We start from the raw sequence: 12,798 nt of genomic DNA, 5'->3' as shown, positions 1-12,798 counted from the left end.
TTTTATGTTCTATGATATTTTTTGACCAGATGCGTAGTTCTCGAGATATATCAAGATAGTTAAAAGTTCCGAAGCCGCACCAACATAATAGAGATACAGAAACACCGTGGCCCCTTTCTTTGAGATAACTCTGCACTATTGCGACCTGCAAATGCCACTTCCAGCTTAGCTGTGCAGAAGAAGAACAACAAGAATAAGAAATATCTCGAAATATGTCCGTCAGGCCCCTTCCCTTGAGATAAATCTGCAAATATCTCGGAAACGAAGAGAGCTATGGCAAAATGTTAAGAGACCTTTTTTGTAGAGAATTAAGTTTCCTACTATTTATGCTCTATGATATTTTTTGATCAGATGCGTAGTTCTCGAGATATATCAAGATATTTAAAAGTTCCGAAGCCGCACCAACATAATAGAGATGCAGAAACACCGTGGCCCCTTTCTTTGAGATAATTCTGCACTATCGCGAGCTGCAAATGCCACTTCCAGCTTAGCTGTGCAGAAGAAGAACAACAAGAATAAGAAATATCTCGAAATATGTCCGTCAGGCCCCTTCCCTTGAGATAAATCTGCAAATATCTCGGAAACGAAGAGAGCTATGGCAAAATGTTGAGAGACCTTTTTTGTAGAGAATTAAGTTTCCTACTATTTATGTTCTATGATATTTTTTGATCAGATGCGTAGTTCTCGAGATATATCAAGATATTTAAAAGTTCCGAAGCCGCACCAACATAATAGAGATACAGAAACACCGTGGCCCCTTTCTTTGAGATAACTCTGCACTAGTGCGAGCCGCAAATGCCACTTGCAGCTTAGCTGTGCAGAAGAAGAACAACAAGAAGAAGAAATATCTCGAAATATGTCCGTCAGGCCCCTTCCCCTGAGATAAATCTGCAAATATCTCGGAAACGAAGAGAGCTATGGCAAAATGTTAAGAGACCTTTTCTGTAGAGAATTAAGTTTCCTACTTTTTATGTTCTATGATATTTTTTGATCAGATGCGTAGTTCTCGAGATATATCAAGATATTTAAAAGTTCCGAAGCCGCACCAACATCATAGAGATACAGAAACACCGTGGCCCCCTTCTTTGAGATAACTCTGCACTATTGCGTGCTGCAAATGCCACTTCCAGCTTAGCTGTGCAGAAGAAGAACAACAAGAAGAGGAAATATCTCGAAATATGTCCGTTAGGCCCCTTCCCTCGAGATAAACCTGCAAATATCTCGGAAACGAAGCGAGCTATGGCAAAATGTTAAGAGACCTTTTTTGTAGAGAATTAAGTTTCCTACTTTTTATGTTCTATGATATTTTTTGATCAGATGCGTAGTTTTCGAGATATGTCGAGATATTTAAAAGTTCCGAAGCCGCACCAACATAATAGAGATACAGAAACACCGTGGCCCCTTTCTTTGAGATAACTGTGCACTAGTGCGAGCCGCAAATGCCACTTCCAGCTTAGCTGTGCAGAAGAAGAACAACAAGAAGAAGAAATATCTCGAAATATGTCCGTCAGGCCCCTTCCCTTGAGATAAATCTGCAAATATCTCGGAAACGAAGCGAGCTATGGCAAAATGTTAAGAGACCGTTTTTGTAGAGAATTAAGTTTCCTACTTTTTATGTTCTATGATATTTTTTGATCAGATGCGTAGTTCTCGAGATATATCAAGATATTTAAAAGTTCCGAAGCCGCACCAACATAATAGAGATACAGAAACACCGTGGCCCCTTTCTTTGAGATAACTCTGCACTATTGCGAGCTGCACATGCCACTTCCAGCTTAGCTGTGCAGAAGAAGAACAACAAGAATAAGAAATATCTCGAAATATGTCCGTCAGGCCCCTTCCCTTGAGATAAATCTGCAAATATCTCGGAAACGAAGAGAGCTATGGCAAAATGTTAAGAGACCTTTTCTGTAGAGAATTAAGTTTCCTACTTTTTATGTTCTATGATATTTTTTGATCAGATGCGTAGTTCTCGAGATATATCAAGATATTTAAAAGTTCCGAAGCCGCACCAACATAATAGAGATACAGAAACACCGTGGCCCCCTTCTTTGAGATAACTCTGCACTATTGCGAGCTGCAAATGCCACTTCCAGCTTAGCTGTGCAGAAGAAGAACAACAAGAAGAAGAAATATCTCGAAATATGTCCGTCAGGCCCCTTCCCTTGAGATAAATCTGCAAATATCTCGGAAACGAAGCGAGCTATGGCAAAATGTTCAGAGACCTTTTTTGTAGAGAATTAAGTTTCCTACTTTTTATGTTCTATGATATTTTTTGATCAGATGCGTAGTTCTCGAGATATATCAAGATATTTAAAAGTTCCGAAGCCGCACCAACATAATAGAGATACAGAAACACCGTGGCCCATTTCTTTGAGATAACTCTGCACTATTGCGAGCTGCAAATGCCACTTCCAGCTTAGCTGTGCAGAAGAAGAACAACAAGAAGAAGAAATATCTCGAAATATGTCCGTTAGGCCCCTTCCCTCGAGATAAACCTGCAAATATCTCGGAAACGAAGCGAGCTATGGCAAAATGTTAAGAGACCTTTTTTGTAGAGAATTAAGTTTCCTACTTTTTATGTTCTATGATATTTTTTGATCAGAAGCGTAGTTTTCGAGATATATCGAGATATCTAAAAGTTCCGAAGCCGCACCAACATAATAGAGATACAGAAACACCGTGGCCCCTTTCTTTGAGATAACTCTGCACTAGTGCGAGCCGCAAATGCCACTTCCAGCTTAGCTGTGCAGAAGAAGAACAACAAGAAGAAGAAATATCTCGAAATATGTCCGTTAGGCCCCTTCCCTTGAGATAAACCTGCAAATATCTCGGAAACGAAGCGAGCTATGGCAAAATGTTTAGAGACCTTTTTTGTAGAGAATTAAGTTCCCTACTTTTTATGTTCTATGATATTTTTTGATCAGATGCGTAGTTTTCGAGATATATCGAGATATTTAAAAGTTCCGAAGCCGCACCAACATAATAGAGATGCAGAAACACCGTGGCCCCTTTCTTTGAGCTAATTCTGCACTATCGCGAGCTGCAAATGCCACTTCCAGCTTAGCTGTGCAGAAGAAGAACAACAAGAATAAGAAATATCTCGAAATATGTCCGTCAGGCCCCTTCCCTTGAGATAAATCCGCAAATATCTCGGAAACGAAGAGAGCTATGGCAAAATGTTGAGAGACCTTTTTTGTAGAGAATTAAGTTTCCTACTATTTATGTTCTATGATATTTTTTGATCAGATGCGTAGTTCTCGAGATATATCAAGATATTTAAAAGTTCCGAAGCCGCACCAACATAATAGAGATACAGAAACACCGTGGCCCCTTTCTTTGAGATAACTCTGCACTAGTGCGAGCCGCAAATGCCACTTCCAGCTTAGCTGTGCAGAAGAAGAACAACAAGAAGAAGAAATATCTCGAAATATGTCCGTCAGGCCCCTTCCCTTGAGATAAATCTGCAAATATCTCGGAAACGAAGCGAGCTATGGCAAAATGTTAAGAGACCTTTTTTGTAGAGAATTAAGTTTCCTACTTTTTATGTTCTATGATATTTTTTGATCAGATGCGTAGTTTTCGAGATATATCGAGATATTTAAAAGTTCCGAAGCCGCACCAACATAATAGAGATACAGAAACACCGTGGCCCCTTTCTTTGAGATAATTCTGCACTATCGCGAGCTGCAAATGCCACTTCCAGCTTAGCTGTGCAGAAGAAGAACAACAAGAATAAGAAATATCTCGAAATATGTCCGTCAGGCCCCTTCCCTTGAGATAAATCTGCAAATATCTCGGAAACGAAGAGAGCTATGGCAAAATGTTGAGAGACCTTTTTTGTAGAGAATTAAGTTTCCTACTATTTATGTTCTATGATATTTTTTGATCAGATGCGTAGTTCTCGAGATATATCAAGGTATTTAAAAGTTCCGAAGACGCACCAACATAACAGAGATACAGAAACACCGTGGCCCCTTTCTTTGAGATAACTCTGCACTAGTGCGAGCCGCAAATGCCACTTCCAGCTTAGCTGTGCAGAAGAAGAACAACAAGAAGAAGAAATATCTCGAAATATGTCCGTCAGGCCCCTTCCCTTGAGATAAATCTGCAAATATCTCGGAAACGCAGCGAGCTATGGCAAAATGTTAAGAGACCGTTTTTGTAGAGAATTAAGTTTCCTACTTTTTATGTTCTATGATATTTTTTGACCAGATGCGTAGTTCTCGAGATATATCAAGATAGTTAAAAGTTCCGAAGCCGCACCAACATAATAGAGATACAGAAACACCGTGGCCCCTTTCTTTGAGATAACTCTGCACTATTGCGACCTGCAAATGCCACTTCCAGCTTAGCTGTGCAGAAGAAGAACAACAAGAATAAGAAATATCTCGAAATATGTCCGTCAGGCCCCTTCCCTTGAGATAAATCTGCAAATATCTCGGAAACGAAGAGAGCTATGGCAAAATGTTAAGAGACCTTTTTTGTAGAGAATTAAGTTTCCTACTATTTATGCTCTATGATATTTTTTGATCAGATGCGTAGTTCTCGAGATATATCAAGATATTTAAAAGTTCCGAAGCCGCACCAACATAATAGAGATGCAGAAACACCGTGGCCCCTTTCTTTGAGATAATTCTGCACTATCGCGAGCTGCAAATGCCACTTCCAGCTTAGCTGTGCAGAAGAAGAACAACAAGAATAAGAAATATCTCGAAATATGTCCGTCAGGCCCCTTCCCTTGAGATAAATCTGCAAATATCTCGGAAACGAAGAGAGCTATGGCAAAATGTTGAGAGACCTTTTTTGTAGAGAATTAAGTTTCCTACTATTTATGTTCTATGATATTTTTTGATCAGATGCGTAGTTCTCGAGATATATCAAGATATTTAAAAGTTCCGAAGCCGCACCAACATAATAGAGATACAGAAACACCGTGGCCCCTTTCTTTGAGATAACTCTGCACTAGTGCGAGCCGCAAATGCCACTTGCAGCTTAGCTGTGCAGAAGAAGAACAACAAGAAGAAGAAATATCTCGAAATATGTCCGTCAGGCCCCTTCCCCTGAGATAAATCTGCAAATATCTCGGAAACGAAGAGAGCTATGGCAAAATGTTAAGAGACCTTTTCTGTAGAGAATTAAGTTTCCTACTTTTTATGTTCTATGATATTTTTTGATCAGATGCGTAGTTCTCGAGATATATCAAGATATTTAAAAGTTCCGAAGCCGCACCAACATCATAGAGATACAGAAACACCGTGGCCCCCTTCTTTGAGATAACTCTGCACTATTGCGTGCTGCAAATGCCACTTCCAGCTTAGCTGTGCAGAAGAAGAACAACAAGAAGAGGAAATATCTCGAAATATGTCCGTTAGGCCCCTTCCCTCGAGATAAACCTGCAAATATCTCGGAAACGAAGCGAGCTATGGCAAAATGTTAAGAGACCTTTTTTGTAGAGAATTAAGTTTCCTACTTTTTATGTTCTATGATATTTTTTGATCAGATGCGTAGTTTTCGAGATATGTCGAGATATTTAAAAGTTCCGAAGCCGCACCAACATAATAGAGATACAGAAACACCGTGGCCCCTTTCTTTGAGATAACTGTGCACTAGTGCGAGCCGCAAATGCCACTTCCAGCTTAGCTGTGCAGAAGAAGAACAACAAGAAGAAGAAATATCTCGAAATATGTCCGTCAGGCCCCTTCCCTTGAGATAAATCTGCAAATATCTCGGAAACGAAGCGAGCTATGGCAAAATGTTAAGAGACCGTTTTTGTAGAGAATTAAGTTTCCTACTTTTTATGTTCTATGATATTTTTTGATCAGATGCGTAGTTCTCGAGATATATCAAGATATTTAAAAGTTCCGAAGCCGCACCAACATAATAGAGATACAGAAACACCGTGGCCCCTTTCTTTGAGATAACTCTGCACTATTGCGAGCTGCACATGCCACTTCCAGCTTAGCTGTGCAGAAGAAGAACAACAAGAATAAGAAATATCTCGAAATATGTCCGTCAGGCCCCTTCCCTTGAGATAAATCTGCAAATATCTCGGAAACGAAGAGAGCTATGGCAAAATGTTAAGAGACCTTTTCTGTAGAGAATTAAGTTTCCTACTTTTTATGTTCTATGATATTTTTTGATCAGATGCGTAGTTCTCGAGATATATCAAGATATTTAAAAGTTCCGAAGCCGCACCAACATAATAGAGATACAGAAACACCGTGGCCCCCTTCTTTGAGATAACTCTGCACTATTGCGAGCTGCAAATGCCACTTCCAGCTTAGCTGTGCAGAAGAAGAACAACAAGAAGAAGAAATATCTCGAAATATGTCCGTCAGGCCCCTTCCCTTGAGATAAATCTGCAAATATCTCGGAAACGAAGCGAGCTATGGCAAAATGTTCAGAGACCTTTTTTGTAGAGAATTAAGTTTCCTACTTTTTATGTTCTATGATATTTTTTGATCAGATGCGTAGTTCTCGAGATATATCAAGATATTTAAAAGTTCCGAAGCCGCACCAACATAATAGAGATACAGAAACACCGTGGCCCATTTCTTTGAGATAACTCTGCACTATTGCGAGCTGCAAATGCCACTTCCAGCTTAGCTGTGCAGAAGAAGAACAACAAGAAGAAGAAATATCTCGAAATATGTCCGTTAGGCCCCTTCCCTCGAGATAAACCTGCAAATATCTCGGAAACGAAGCGAGCTATGGCAAAATGTTAAGAGACCTTTTTTGTAGAGAATTAAGTTTCCTACTTTTTATGTTCTATGATATTTTTTGATCAGATGCGTAGTTTTCGAGATATATCGAGATATTTAAAAGTTCCGAAGCCGCACCAACATAATAGAGATACAGAAACACCGTGGCCCCTTTCTTTGAGATAACTGTGCACTAGTGCGAGCCGCAAATGCCACTTCCAGCTTAGCTGTGCAGAAGAAGAACAACAAGAAGAAGAAATATCTCGAAATATGTCCGTCAGGCCCCTTCCCTTGAGATAAATCTGCAAATATCTCGGAAACGAAGCGAGCTATGGCAAAATGTTAAGAGACCGTTTTTGTAGAGAATTAAGTTTCCTACTTTTTATGTTCTATGATATTTTTTGATCAGATGCGTAGTTCTCGAGATATATCAAGATATTTAAAAGTTCCGAAGCCGCACCAACATAATAGAGATACAGAAACACCGTGGCCCCTTTCTTTGAGATAACTCTGCACTATTGCGAGCTGCACATGCCACTTCCAGCTTAGCTGTGCAGAAGAAGAACAACAAGAATAAGAAATATCTCGAAATATGTCCGTCAGGCCCCTTCCCTTGAGATAAATCTGCAAATATCTCGGAAACGAAGAGAGCTATGGCAAAATGTTAAGAGACCTTTTCTGTAGAGAATTAAGTTTCCTACTTTTTATGTTCTATGATATTTTTTGATCAGATGCGTAGTTCTCGAGATATATCAAGATATTTAAAAGTTCCGAAGCCGCACCAACATAATAGAGATACAGAAACACCGTGGCCCCCTTCTTTGAGATAACTCTGCACTATTGCGAGCTGCAAATGCCACTTCCAGCTTAGCTGTGCAGAAGAAGAACAACAAGAAGAAGAAATATCTCGAAATATGTCCGTCAGGCCCCTTCCCTTGAGATAAATCTGCAAATATCTCGGAAACGAAGCGAGCTATGGCAAAATGTTCAGAGACCTTTTTTGTAGAGAATTAAGTTTCCTACTTTTTATGTTCTATGATATTTTTTGATCAGATGCGTAGTTCTCGAGATATATCAAGATATTTAAAAGTTCCGAAGCCGCACCAACATAATAGAGATACAGAAACACCGTGGCCCATTTCTTTGAGATAACTCTGCACTATTGCGAGCTGCAAATGCCACTTCCAGCTTAGCTGTGCAGAAGAAGAACAACAAGAAGAAGAAATATCTCGAAATATGTCCGTTAGGCCCCTTCCCTCGAGATAAACCTGCAAATATCTCGGAAACGAAGCGAGCTATGGCAAAATGTTAAGAGACCTTTTTTGTAGAGAATTAAGTTTCCTACTTTTTATGTTCTATGATATTTTTTGATCAGATGCGTAGTTTTCGAGATATATCGAGATATTTAAAAGTTCCGAAGCCGCACCAACATAATAGAGATACAGAAACACCGTGGCCCCTTTCTTTGAGATAACTGTGCACTAGTGCGAGCCGCAAATGCCACTTCCAGCTTAGCTGTGCAGAAGAAGAACAACAAGAAGAAGAAATATCTCGAAATATGTCCGTCAGGCCCCTTCCCTTGAGATAAATCTGCAAATATCTCGGAAACGAAGCGAGCTATGGCAAAATGTTAAGAGACCGTTTTTGTAGAGAATTAAGTTTCCTACTTTTTATGTTCTATGATATTTTTTGATCAGATGCGTAGTTCTCGAGATATATCAAGATATTTAAAAGTTCCGAAGCCGCACCAACATAATAGAGATACAGAAACACCGTGGCCCCTTTCTTTGAGATAACTCTGCACTATTGCGAGCTGCACATGCCACTTCCAGCTTAGCTGTGCAGAAGAAGAACAACAAGAATAAGAAATATCTCGAAATATGTCCGTCAGGCCCCTTCCCTTGAGATAAATCTGCAAATATCTCGGAAACGAAGAGAGCTATGGCAAAATGTTAAGAGACCTTTTCTGTAGAGAATTAAGTTTCCTACTTTTTATGTTCTATGATATTTTTTGATCAGATGCGTAGTTCTCGAGATATATCAAGATATTTAAAAGTTCCGAAGCCGCACCAACATAATAGAGATACAGAAACACCGTGGCCCCCTTCTTTGAGATAACTCTGCACTATTGCGAGCTGCAAATGCCACTTCCAGCTTAGCTGTGCAGAAGAAGAACAACAAGAAGAAGAAATATCTCGAAATATGTCCGTCAGGCCCCTTCCCTTGAGATAAATCTGCAAATATCTCGGAAACGAAGCGAGCTATGGCAAAATGTTCAGAGACCTTTTTTGTAGAGAATTAAGTTTCCTACTTTTTATGTTCTATGATATTTTTTGATCAGATGCGTAGTTCTCGAGATATATCAAGATATTTAAAAGTTCCGAAGCCGCACCAACATAATAGAGATACAGAAACACCGTGGCCCATTTCTTTGAGATAACTCTGCACTATTGCGAGCTGCAAATGCCACTTCCAGCTTAGCTGTGCAGAAGAAGAACAACAAGAAGAAGAAATATCTCGAAATATGTCCGTTAGGCCCCTTCCCTCGAGATAAACCTGCAAATATCTCGGAAACGAAGCGAGCTATGGCAAAATGTTAAGAGACCTTTTTTGTAGAGAATTAAGTTTCCTACTTTTTATGTTCTATGATATTTTTTGATCAGATGCGTAGTTTTCGAGATATATCGAGATATTTAAAAGTTCCGAAGCCGCACCAACATAATAGAGATACAGAAACACCGTGGCCCCTTTCTTTGAGATAACTGTGCACTAGTGCGAGCCGCAAATGCCACTTCCAGCTTAGCTGTGCAGAAGAAGAACAACAAGAAGAAGAAATATCTCGAAATATGTCCGTCAGGCCCCTTCCCTTGAGATAAATCTGCAAATATCTCGGAAACGAAGCGAGCTATGGCAAAATGTTAAGAGACCGTTTTTGTAGAGAATTAAGTTTCCTACTTTTTATGTTCTATGATATTTTTTGATCAGATGCGTAGTTCTCGAGATATATCAAGATATTTAAAAGTTCCGAAGCCGCACCAACATAATAGAGATACAGAAACACCGTGGCCCCTTTCTTTGAGATAACTCTGCACTATTGCGAGCTGCACATGCCACTTCCAGCTTAGCTGTGCAGAAGAAGAACAACAAGAATAAGAAATATCTCGAAATATGTCCGTCAGGCCCCTTCCCTTGAGATAAATCTGCAAATATCTCGGAAACGAAGAGAGCTATGGCAAAATGTTAAGAGACCTTTTCTGTAGAGAATTAAGTTTCCTACTTTTTATGTTCTATGATATTTTTTGATCAGATGCGTAGTTCTCGAGATATATCAAGATATTTAAAAGTTCCGAAGCCGCACCAACATAATAGAGATACAGAAACACCGTGGCCCCCTTCTTTGAGATAACTCTGCACTATTGCGAGCTGCAAATGCCACTTCCAGCTTAGCTGTGCAGAAGAAGAACAACAAGAAGAAGAAATATCTCGAAATATGTCCGTCAGGCCCCTTCCCTTGAGATAAATCTGCAAATATCTCGGAAACGAAGCGAGCTATGGCAAAATGTTCAGAGACCTTTTTTGTAGAGAATTAAGTTTCCTACTTTTTATGTTCTATGATATTTTTTGATCAGATGCGTAGTTCTCGAGATATATCAAGATATTTAAAAGTTCCGAAGCCGCACCAACATAATAGAGATACAGAAACACCGTGGCCCATTTCTTTGAGATAACTCTGCACTATTGCGAGCTGCAAATGCCACTTCCAGCTTAGCTGTGCAGAAGAAGAACAACAAGAAGAAGAAATATCTCGAAATATGTCCGTTAGGCCCCTTCCCTCGAGATAAACCTGCAAATATCTCGGAAACGAAGCGAGCTATGGCAAAATGTTAAGAGACCTTTTTTGTAGAGAATTAAGTTTCCTACTTTTTATGTTCTATGATATTTTTTGATCAGATGCGTAGTTTTCGAGATATATCGAGATATTTAAAAGTTCCGAAGCCGCACCAACATAATAGAGATACAGAAACACCGTGGCCCCTTTCTTTGAGATAACTGTGCACTAGTGCGAGCCGCAAATGCCACTTCCAGCTTAGCTGTGCAGAAGAAGAACAACAAGAAGAAGAAATATCTCGAAATATGTCCGTCAGGCCCCTTCCCTTGAGATAAATCTGCAAATATCTCGGAAACGAAGCGAGCTATGGCAAAATGTTAAGAGACCGTTTTTGTAGAGAATTAAGTTTCCTACTTTTTATGTTCTATGATATTTTTTGATCAGATGCGTAGTTCTCGAGATATATCAAGATATTTAAAAGTTCCGAAGCCGCACCAACATAATAGAGATACAGAAACACCGTGGCCCCTTTCTTTGAGATAACTCTGCACTATTGCGAGCTGCACATGCCACTTCCAGCTTAGCTGTGCAGAAGAAGAACAACAAGAATAAGAAATATCTCGAAATATGTCCGTCAGGCCCCTTCCCTTGAGATAAATCTGCAAATATCTCGGAAACGAAGAGAGCTATGGCAAAATGTTAAGAGACCTTTTCTGTAGAGAATTAAGTTTCCTACTTTTTATGTTCTATGATATTTTTTGATCAGATGCGTAGTTCTCGAGATATATCAAGATATTTAAAAGTTCCGAAGCCGCACCAACATAATAGAGATACAGAAACACCGTGGCCCCCTTCTTTGAGATAACTCTGCACTATTGCGAGCTGCAAATGCCACTTCCAGCTTAGCTGTGCAGAAGAAGAACAACAAGAAGAAGAAATATCTCGAAATATGTCCGTCAGGCCCCTTCCCTTGAGATAAATCTGCAAATATCTCGGAAACGAAGCGAGCTATGGCAAAATGTTCAGAGACCTTTTTTGTAGAGAATTAAGTTTCCTACTTTTTATGTTCTATGATATTTTTTGATCAGATGCGTAGTTCTCGAGATATATCAAGATATTTAAAAGTTCCGAAGCCGCACCAACATAATAGAGATACAGAAACACCGTGGCCCATTTCTTTGAGATAACTCTGCACTATTGCGAGCTGCAAATGCCACTTCCAGGTTAGCTGTGCAGAAGAAGAACAACAAGAAGAAGAAATATCTCGAAATATGTCCGTCAGGCCCCTTCCCTTGAGATATATCTGCAAATATCTCGGAAACGAAGCGAGCTATGGCAAAATGTTAAGAGAACTTTTTTGTAGAGAATTATGTTTCCTACAATTTATGTTCTATGATATTTTTTGATCAGAAGCGTAGTTTTCGAGATATATCGAGATATCTAAAAGTTCCGAAGCCGCACCAACATAATAGAGATACAGAAACACCGTGGCCCCTTTCTTTGAGATAACTCTGCACTAGTGCGAGCCGCAAATGCCACTTCCAGCTTAGCTGTGCAGAAGAAGAACAACAAGAAGAAGAAATATCTCGAAATATGTCCGTTAGGCCCCTTCCCTTGAGATAAACCTGCAAATATCTCGGAAACGAAGCGAGCTATGGCAAAATGTTTAGAGACCTTTTTTGTAGAGAATTAAGTTCCCTACTTTTTATGTTCTATGATATTTTTTGATCAGATGCGTAGTTTTCGAGATATATCGAGATATTTAAAAGTTCCGAAGCCGCACCAACATAATAGAGATACAGAAACACCGTGGCCCCTTTCTTTGAGATAACTCTGCACTATTGCGAGCTGCAAATGCCACTTCCAGCTTAGCTGTGCAGAAGAAGAACAACAAGAATAAGAAATATCTCGAAATATGTCCGTCAGGCCCCTTCCCTTGAGATAAATCTGCAAATATCTCGGAAACGAAGCGAGCTATGGCAAAATGTTCAGAGACCTTTTTTGTAGAGAATTAAGTTTCCTACTTTTTATGTTCTATGATATTTTTTGATCAGATGCGTAGTTCTCGAGATATATCAAGATATTTAAAAGTTCCGAAGCCGCACCAACATAATAGAGATACAGAAACACCGTGGCCCATTTCTTTGAGATAACTCTGCACTATTGCGAGCTGCAAATGCCACTTCCAGGTTAGCTGTGCAGAAGAAGAACAACAAGAAGAAGAAATATCTCGAAATATGTCCGTCAGGCCCCTTCCCTTGAGAT

This window comes from Osmia lignaria, unplaced genomic scaffold (genome assembly GCF_051020975.1).
Source record: "Osmia lignaria lignaria isolate PbOS001 unplaced genomic scaffold, iyOsmLign1 scaffold0006, whole genome shotgun sequence".
NCBI classification, from domain to species: domain Eukaryota; kingdom Metazoa; phylum Arthropoda; class Insecta; order Hymenoptera; family Megachilidae; genus Osmia; species Osmia lignaria.
This window is presented reverse-complemented; position numbering follows the sequence as displayed.